Below are 9,932 nucleotides of genomic sequence, written 5' to 3'. Positions count from 1 at the left end.
AGATCCTGCCACATATACCACAAAAACCAAACATTCCCCAATGACTTTGGCCCCACTGTTTCAATCACTCCCAGGTGGGAATTCAGGCACATGTCCACAGAGGTCACAGACAACATACATACGGTTCTGTTATGTCCCATATACTACCCTTTCATGTCCCAAGGAAGACATTTTCTCTTAGAGATTTTCATTTAGTGTATCTTTAAAAAATCTTGTGTTAAACTTGCCTCCATCTTTTTCTTGGGTAAGGACAACCCAGAAATGGCCCTTTTGTGTCTGTGATGTTGCCATTCACAGCTTTGATAGGCCTAGTACAATCTTGAGAACAGGGTTGCTGTATGCTGAATGTCAGACGATAGCTCTTAGCTTTGCCTATCTTAGGTAGTTATGCTGTGCATTTTTTATTGGTGTACCATGTTTGATTTGTCCCTAATACCTTTGAAGTTTTTCTGAGAAATGAAATAATGCAACATGAACTTATTAAAATACATTTTAAGTCTTTTATTTTTTTAAAAAAAGAAGATTCAGTAAGAGTGACTTTATTTAATAATTCTGAAACACTTGGCTTATCGGTGAGTTCTTCCCCTATGGTATTTTGACTAAAGACCTATCTAGGAAAGATGTTAGAAACATGCTGTGGACCTGAGTTTGTTGGGGGAGGGTGGCAGCTGCTCTGGTTGTCTGTTTCAGAGAAGTCACGTGGGTCATTTGATGCCATGAAAAGAGCCCCATCTTTCTGAGTGTATTGTCACCACGAGAAGAATGGCCTTAAAAAAAAAAAAAAAGACACCAAAGGTGAAGGCATTTCAACAGATATATGGGGAAATAAATGTGGTTTATACAAGCCATAGAATATATCAGTCTTTAAAAGGAAGGAATTTCTGATGCATGCTACAACATGGATGAAACTTGACAACATTATGTTAGGTGAAATAATCTAGTCACAAAAGAATACGGGGTTTCTCAAGTGGTGCTAGTGGTAAAGAACCCACCTGCCAACACAGGAGATGTAAGAGACACAGGTTTGATTCCTGGGTCAGGAAGATACCCTAGAAAAGGGCATGGCAGCACAATCCAGTATTCTTGCCTGGAGAATCCCATGGACAGAGGAGCCTGGCGGGCTACAGTCCATAGCGTCACAGAGTCAGACACAACTGAAGCGGCTTAGAACACACATACACACACTTACAAAAGAATAAATATGATGTGAGTACAAATATGGTAGCACTTACATGAGGTTCAACCTGTTCAGTCACTCAGTCATATCTGACTCTTTGCAACCCCACAGACTGCAGCACACCAGGCTTCCCTGTCTATCACCAACTCCCGGAGTTTGCCAAACTCATGTCCATTGAGTAGGTGATGTACTTAAGGTCGTCAAAATCATAGATGGAAAGTAGAATGGTGGCTGCCAGGGGCCGGGGGAGGGGAAAGTGGAAGGAGCTGTTTAACGGGCACAGAGTTTCAGATTTGCAAAATGAAAATTTTCTGGAGGGCAACAATGTGAATACATTAGCATTACTGAACTGTACATTTAAAACCATTTAAAAATGATTAAAGTGAGCAATTTTATGTTATGTGTATTTTTACCACAATTAAAGATTTTTTGATTTCCAATTTGAATAGGTAATACATACATGTGGCACCAAAATTGGAAGGTACAAAGGATACAAGTGCTTTGCTTGTTTCCCAGTCTTGTTACCTGTCCTGGCAACCATCCAGCCTATCTCCCCCTGGACATGAATTGATAGTACTTTCCTGTGTGTCCTTCGTAGATATTCTATGATTCATTCTTTTGAATAGCTGTGTGGTATGTTATTGTATGAGCTTTTCTGGTGGTTCAGATGGTAAAGAATCCACCTGCAATGCAGGAGATGCAGGTTTGATCACTGGGTCAAGAAAATCCTCAGAAGGGAATGGTTACCCACTCCAGTATTCTTGCCTGGAGAATCTCATGGACAAAGGCGCTTGGTGGGCTATAGTCCATGGGGTCGCAGAGTTGGACACAACTGAAGTGACTGAGCACACGCAGCACATTTTATTGTACATGTGCACTATATTTTTACCATTCCCCTGATAGTGAACGTTTAGTAACTTTTAGCTTGAAATCTCATCTTCTAATAAAAAACACACACGCCATTATACATTTAATTTATCATTTTTATTTAAAATTTTTTCATTTTGATAGCAATATATTCACAAGATTCAAAAATCAGAAAGCTTAAGAGGGTAAACATTAAAATGTTTCCCTATCATTGCTGTCTCCCAGGTCAACATATGTCCTTTTGAACTGGTCATTTACCTGCTTCACAAATCCATTCACTGCCCTTTGCTCAGCTCTGTACTGCACGAAAGTACATTTCCCAGACTCCCTTACCTGATGGCTTATGAGTAGCTTCAGGCAATGGGAGGAGAAAGTGAAAGTGAAAGTCGTGTCTGACTCTTTGCGACCCCATGGACTATACAGTCCATGGAATTCTCCAGGCCAGAATACTAGGGTGGGTAGCCTTTTCCTTCTCCAGGGGATCTTCCCAACCCAGGGATCAAACCCAGGTCCCCCTCATTGCAGGTGGATTCTTTACCAGCTGAGCTTTAAAGGAAACCCAAGAATACTGTAGCGGGTAGCCTATCCCTTTTCCAGGGGATCTTCCTGACCCAGGAATCCAACCGGGGTCTCCTGCAATGGAAGGAGGGACACTGGTTAAGACTGGAGGGTGGGAGCAGGGCAGATCCAATGTGTTTTTCTCTCCCCTCCTACTTGAGCAGAACTTCCTGCAGTTGCTGCAGCTTCTTTTTGGCTTTACCTCCTACACTGTGGGCAGAGGGTGAGTCAGCCTCCGCCTCTGTGGTCCCAGCTCCCTCTGGGCAGTCCCCGCCATGGTTCTACTACTGCTGCACCGGCCTAGCTTCTCAGATCTGCTAACACCACTTCCTCCCTGGTTCGCCCCAGTCCCAGGAATAGTAGACATATTTTGCTATTAATAACTTCTGGGCTACCTTATAGTCTCTTATTAAGCATCTTAACTCTTTTTTTTTTTTTAACCTGTGTAACCAGTTTAAAGTATTAAAATTCCTCTGAATGAAGTCCCTAGAGTGATTTCTCAGACTGGGACCCTGACTGACAATCACTCCTAGAAACAGATAAAATGATCAGTTTCTTATGTGGGTCCTTCCAGTTATTTAATGTACATATGAGCAAATTATTTCTCTTCTATCCCTCCCATATTTTTTAATAAGTGATAAAATACATACTATTCTGCATTTTGCTTTTTTTCACTGAGCAATAATGCTGGAATTTGTTCTTTATAAGATTCCAAAGATCTTCCTCATTCCTTTTGATTCATCATGTGGATTTACTATAATTAAATAAATTGTTGAACACAGCCATGCCCATTTACCTATGTATTATCTACTACTGCTTTCACACCAGTCCCTTATTTATGGATATTTAGGCTATTTATGATTTCCTGCTATTATAAATATTTCTGCCATGAATAACTTTAAACTATACCATATCATGAACTGCAGATAAAACTCAAGAACCAGAATTGCTGGGTCAGTGAATATGTGAGTTTGAGAACTTTTTAAGCATAAAAGTTCAAAAATATATATGGGAGCAGAACTTCAAGGGTTCCAGGGAAATAGTGTGTTAAAACTCATCTTTTAGTTGTACTTTGCATATGAAAACATAGTCAAAATAATTTATCATGGAACAACACAATTAAACATTATGAAATGTTCTTTTAAGTTAACTGTTTTTTAAAAAATCCTTCATGTATCAACCAAGTGAAGGCAAAAGGGCAGGCCTCTATAATTACCTTGAATTTTTCAGAAAGCTCAAGTACTGCTAGGTTAACGGAGTTTTGGAGCTCTGTTGGGTTCTCTTGACTGTGAATTGGCACGGTGATTTTCCACTGAGGATGTCCAATTCGCCTATTGAATGATCTTTTTAAAAATCTCTGAACATAGGAAAACTACTGTAAGTCTCTTCCCTGGGGAGAGTGTGATGGTTGCATGGAGAGAGTGAGCCAAAGGACAGGTTCTAAAAGTAATTAAGGGCACAAAATTGGTTTGACTTAAAAGCATCATGTAGATTTTCCATCTTAATATTCTATTATTGAAAGCTTTACATTCCCTCTTCAAGGAATTGTATGGAGTGGCCCAGGGCCTATTTCTGCCAGTTAATGGTAAACCCTGGGATCAATGTAATTTCAGGTGACAAAATTAAGTATGAGAAAAAGTACCATCACTGAATATATACAATCAGTGACTCAGTTGTAAAATCTTTTCTCTAAAGGGCAGAGGGTATGTATTTTAGGTGTTATGGACCATGTAGTTTCTGTTGCAACTACTCAACTCTGCTCTTTTAGTGCTAAAGTAGCTATAGATAACACATAAATGATCAAGCATGGGTGTGCTCCAATAAAACTTTATCTCCAAAAAAGGGCTGGTGGCAGGATTTTGCCAGAGGGCTGTAGTCTTGCCCACCTATGCCATAGAGTCAAATCAATGTTCTCACAGTGCACCAGCCCCCTAATCTGTGCTTGGTGCTCTGGCTCTCCCGACTCGAGCTGAGCTCTCCCATGGGATTGCTGTGATATCTGAAATGATTTTCCCTGGTGACAACCTGGCTATGCTCTTTCCCTAGCTCAAAAGTCTTTTGGATTGAGAGTGAGTGAAGTCGCTCAGTCGTGTCTGACTCTTTGCGACCCCATGGACTATAGCCTACCAGGCTCCTCCCTCCATGGGATTCTCCAGCCAAGAGTACTGGAGTGGGTTGCCATTTCCTTCTCCAGGGGATCTTCCTGATCCAGGGATTGAACCCTGGTATCCCGCATTCCAGGCAGACGCTTTAACCTCTGAGCCACCAGGGAAGAGTAAGGGAAGCCAAATCTGGCCTCTGTACCCCAACACTGAATTCAGTCTTGGACACAGAGATTTTTGTGTAGAAGGGATACCTTTATTGCTTTGCCAGGCAAAGGGGGCCACAACAGGCTAATGTCCTTACTTGGAGAGGGTAGTGAGGAGTTTTATAGCAATGGTTCAAAGGGGGCATGATCAGCTCATGGATATTCTTCTGACTGGTTGATGGTGAGGCAGTGGGGGGTCAGCAAGATCAGCCTGGTTCCAACCTGTCTGGAGCCTATGTGCTTATGGGCAGCGTAGAGTTAACTTCTCCAACCTGGTGGGGGTTTCTGTATCAGAAAATAGTTCAAAGCTATTGCTATGTATATCCCTTAAGGGAGAACCAGGACTCTGCCCTACTGCTGTACTACTATTCCTCTTGACTGCTCTTCCCTGATCTCACATCCCCTCCCTTCTCTAGTTAGCAACTTTTTGCATCTGCCTGTTGGAACTCTGGGAAGATCAAGGAGACTGAATAAAGCCTACTTCCCATTATCAAGAAATGGGAGGACTTTCCTGGTGATCCCGTGGCTAAGACTCCACGCTTGCAATGCAGGGGTCCCAGGTGTGATTCCTGGTTAGGGAACTAGATCCCACATGATGCAGCTAAGACTTCACATGCCACAACTAAAGATTCAACTTAAAATAAAATGGGGGACATAGAAAGGCCTTTGTGCCCAGGAGCTCCACAAGGTCCTGCTTGGTTTCATAAGTGCACAAGATATGTTGATATGATATCCTTCAATGAATTTAGGCATCTGCTGAAACAATGCCATTCATGACAGCATTAGAGAATGAGAGAACAAGAGTAACAAATGGTGTCATTGGTCCCTGAGGCAGATGGCTTGCAAACATGGCTGTCAGCAATCCCTCCCATTCTTACATAGGTTTGCTGCACCTCTCATCAGGATGTGAGATCCATTTCCCTCCACTTGAAAATGAGCTAAACTTGGGACTCACTTTGGCCAATAGAATATGGTAGAAGTGACATGGTGCCAATTCCAAGCCTAGGCCTTAAGAGACTTGGCAACTTTAGCTTTCGCTTTCTTGGAAACCAGCTGTTATGGACAGAAACTTGGACCAGACTTCTGAATGATGAGCAACAACTTGGAAGAGAGAGAGACAGAGGTCAGGTGGAGAACTCAAGTGTACAGTAGTCACTCCTGCAACCCAAGCTGAGGCACCAGACATGTGAGTGAGGCCACATTCCAGCTCCAGCCCAGCTCCCAGCTCAATGTAGCCACATGACCCACTCCAGACAATATCACACAGAGCAAAGATGTATTATCTCTGCCAGTCTCCAGCTAGATTGACTGGGAGCAAATGAAGAGTTGCTGTTTGAAGTCACTAAGTTGGAGGATGGTTTATTATGCAGCAATAGTTCCCTTGACCCCGTGACCCAACAGCAAGGGATTTCCTGGCCTGAAACTCTCCTGACTCTTGACTTTCTGTCTTTTACATCATCTGTAATTAGCAACTCCTTAATCTGGCTTCCAAGGCTCTCCACTCCCTGGCTTTCACTTACTTCATCACTATTTCTGCCTGCTCCACTGCAAGAAACTTTTTTCTAGATATTAGGAGAACTGTCTGTGGAGACAGACTGCCTCTTATTAGCTGTATGACCTTGGTCACGTTGCTTAACCTGACTGTGCTTAGTTTCTTCATATGGAAGAGAAGTAACAATAATCCCTACTTCATGTGGGGTGATGGTGTATATTAATATGTTAATACATGTAAATGTATTAGAACATGCCTGACACTGTGGTGTATACAATTTTGGTAGCCTTTGCTAGTATACTCCCTCCTGCCAAGGTGATCCTCTCTGCTCCTCTTTCTTTTTCTCTTCTTTCCTTCTCTCTCCACCCTGGAGCCCCATCTTCTATGTGGAGTCCCCTGATGCAACACCTCTCACTTATCCAAGTCTTCCTTCTCCAGTTTCTTTTCTGGGACACTAATAAGACATTCAGGCTTTGAGTTTATGTGGTCTCTGAACTTTCTGAAGACCCTTCTGCTTCTTGAGGGAAGGAATTATCGTATAAAGGTAAACAATTTCAGTGCTGCCCTTGCAATGAATTTGTTGCAGGAAGGCGGGATACCTTCCAGGGCCTGAGAGTGGGCTCTTGTCTAACACTCGGAAATGAATTGTCAAAGGAGATACATGAGCTGACAAAGCAAGAGAGTTTATTGGAAAGGGATAACTGCTCTGCCGTGTGGCTCACAGTCTTGGGTTCTATGGTGATGGGGTCAGTTTCTGGGCTTTCTTTGGCCAATCATTCTGACTCAGGGTTCTTCCTGGTGGCATGCATATTTCTCAGTCAAGATGGATGCCAGTGAGAAAGAATCTGGGAGGTGGTAGGACATGTGATATCTCCTTTGACCTTTCCGAAATTCTTCTGGTTGGTGGTGGCTTGTGGATTCCGTGTTCCTTACTAGGACCTCCCGTTGTAAAATAACTCATACAAATGGTTATTATGATGCCTTACATGCTTCCTGAGAAACCTGTATGCAGGTCAAGAAGCAAGTTAGAACTGGACATGGAACAACAGACTGGTTCCAAACTGGGAAAGGCTGTACATTGTCACCCTGCTTATTTAACTTCTATGCAGAGTACATCATGTGAAATGCCTGGCTAGATGAATTACAAGCTAGAATCAAGATTACTAGGAGAAATACAAATAACCTCAGATATGCAGATGATACCACTCTAATGGCAGAAAGTGAAGAGGAACTAAAGAGCCTCTTGATGAAGGTGAAAGAGGACAGTGAAAAAGCTGGCTTAAAACTCAACATTCAAAAAATTAAGATTATGGCATCCGGTCCCATCACTTCATGGCAAATAGATGGGGAAACAATGGAAACAGTGACAGACTATATTTTCTTCAGCTCCAGAATCACTGCAGATGGTGACTGCAGCCTTGAAATTAAGACACATACTCCTTGGAAGGAAAGTTATGACAAACCTAGACAGCATATTAAAAAGCAGAGACATCACTTTGCCAACAAAGGTCTGTCTAGTCAAAGCTATGGTTTTTCCAGTAATCATGTATGGATGTGAGAGTTGGACCACAAACAAGGCTGAGGACAAAGAATTGATACTTTTGAACTGTGGTGCTGGAGAAGACTCTTGAGAGTCCTTTGGACAGCAAGGAGATCCAACCAGTCTATCCTAAAGGAAATCAACCCTGAATATTCATTGGAAGGACTGATGGTGAAGCTGAAGCTCCAATACTTTGGCCACCTGATGCACAGAGCCGACTCATTGGAAAAGAGCCTTATGCTGGGAAAGATTTAGAGCGGGAGGAAAAGGGGACGACAGAGGATGAGATGGTTGGATGGCATCATTGACTCAATGGACATGCGTCTGAGTAAACTCCAGGTTCTAGTGAAGGAGAGAGAAGCCTGGCATGCTGTAGTCCATGGGGTCGCAAAGAGTCAGACATGACTGTGACTGAACAACAACAAGCCAAGAAACAATATTGCAGCCTTGGGGCAGGGTCCCTCAAGGGATATACATAACGATAGCTTCGAGCTATTTTGCAGATACTGAAATCCCTTCCAGTGGGAGAAGTTAACTCTATGCTGCCCACAAGCACAGTAGACCCCAGACAGGTTGGAACCAGAAGGTTGATGATGCTGACTCCCACTTACCTCAGCACCAACCAGTCAGAAGAACGTCCATATGCTGAAAGTGAAACTGAGTACGGCCCTGCGGAGCTCCCAGGCAAGACTTCAGCCATTTTGACCTTCCTCAAGTTCCAAAGGGCAGATTGGAAAAGCTGCTGATCAAGAGAGGAGCTGCCAAGAAACCCTGAGGCAAGATTAAAGGAACAGCTCATCTAACCATTAGGAGAATAACCATCTGAGATGAGGTTAAGGGAGTGGAAGCCCTGCTCACACCCTAATCTTGTCAGAGACCCCACAGTCTCACCCATTATAAAACCCCTCAAGTTCTCTGGGGGTGGAGACACATAGTTTTTTGAGGCAGAAGCCTGGTGTGTCTCTGTTTGCCTGTCAAAGCAATAAAAACTATCCTTTTCTACCTCACCCAAAACTCTGTCTCTGAGCTTTTATTTGGCACCCATGTACAGAGAAGCTGAGGTTTCAATGACAATCACACCCTTTTTGAACCATTACTATGAAACTTCTCACTACACTCTCCAGGGAGGGACATATGGTTTTGAGGGCATGAGTCTGCTGGCCCCTCCTTGCCTGGCAAAGCAGTAAAGCTGTTCTTTTCTACTTCACCCAAAATTCTGTCTCTGAGATTCAGTCTGATACAGAGGTCGAATTTTGGCTACACCAGCAGGAAACAAAACGCATCCTCTAATTAATAGAATCTGAGGAGTGTTCAGTAAGCCAATTTTTGACAAACGTATGGGACAGGGAGTAGGACCATCACAAGGTAGGGTAGTTCTCTGAGGCTTTTAATGGTGGTGAGTGTATACCTACTCTGGGCCCAAAGGGATGAGGAAAGAGAGAGACAGTTAAAGGGAACACAATCTTATTTATTTAGCTGTACCACTTGACTTGTGGGATCTTAGTTCCCTGACTAGGGATTGAACCTGAGCCCTCAGCAGTGAGAGTGCCGAGTCTCACCACTGAACCACCAGGGAAGTCCCAAATGGAACACAGTCTTGGGTCAAGGGACCCAGTTAACCCAAGGCAACCCTGTGAGAAGAGTGCCAGGGTACCATCAGGGCTTCCGCCCTCTGGTTTTCTAGTGCTGCTTATGTGCTTCCCATTGGAAGCCAGACAACAATGGTGCCGCTGATGTGCTCCATTCGGGTCAGCCTCCTGGGTGGAGAGTGAGGGGAGAGGGTGGAGAGAGATATCCTCATATCACAGTAACGTTTCTCAGGGGATTTCCATCTATCAACTTGGAGATTTTTTAAATGTTCATCTATAAACTTTACACATTTATGGTTTATCTTGGTGAGAAGTCAACTATCTAATATGTGTAGGTATTCCATGACCTCCAATTTGTATCATTGGTTAACCAGCTGGTATAGAATTTGAGGGAAGAAAAA

The 9,932-nt window shown here is 43.1% G+C and overlaps 1 long non-coding RNA gene across 1 annotated transcript; it reads right to left on the bottom strand.

Annotated features, from left to right (window-relative positions):
• Window positions 1-483: 483 nt before the first annotated feature.
• On the bottom strand, window positions 484-8,642 carry LOC138929905 (uncharacterized). Its single transcript, XR_011446071.1, has 2 exons — window positions 8,554-8,642; window positions 484-767 (listed from the first exon to the last, which is right to left on the bottom strand). It is a non-coding gene; the product is annotated as an uncharacterized lncRNA (long non-coding RNA).
• Window positions 8,643-9,932: the final 1,290 nt, after the last annotated feature.

This window comes from Ovis canadensis, chromosome X (genome assembly GCF_042477335.2).
Source record: "Ovis canadensis isolate MfBH-ARS-UI-01 breed Bighorn chromosome X, ARS-UI_OviCan_v2, whole genome shotgun sequence".
Classification (NCBI taxonomy): Eukaryota; Metazoa; Chordata; class Mammalia; order Artiodactyla; family Bovidae; genus Ovis; species Ovis canadensis.
This window is presented reverse-complemented; position numbering and strand designations above follow the sequence as displayed.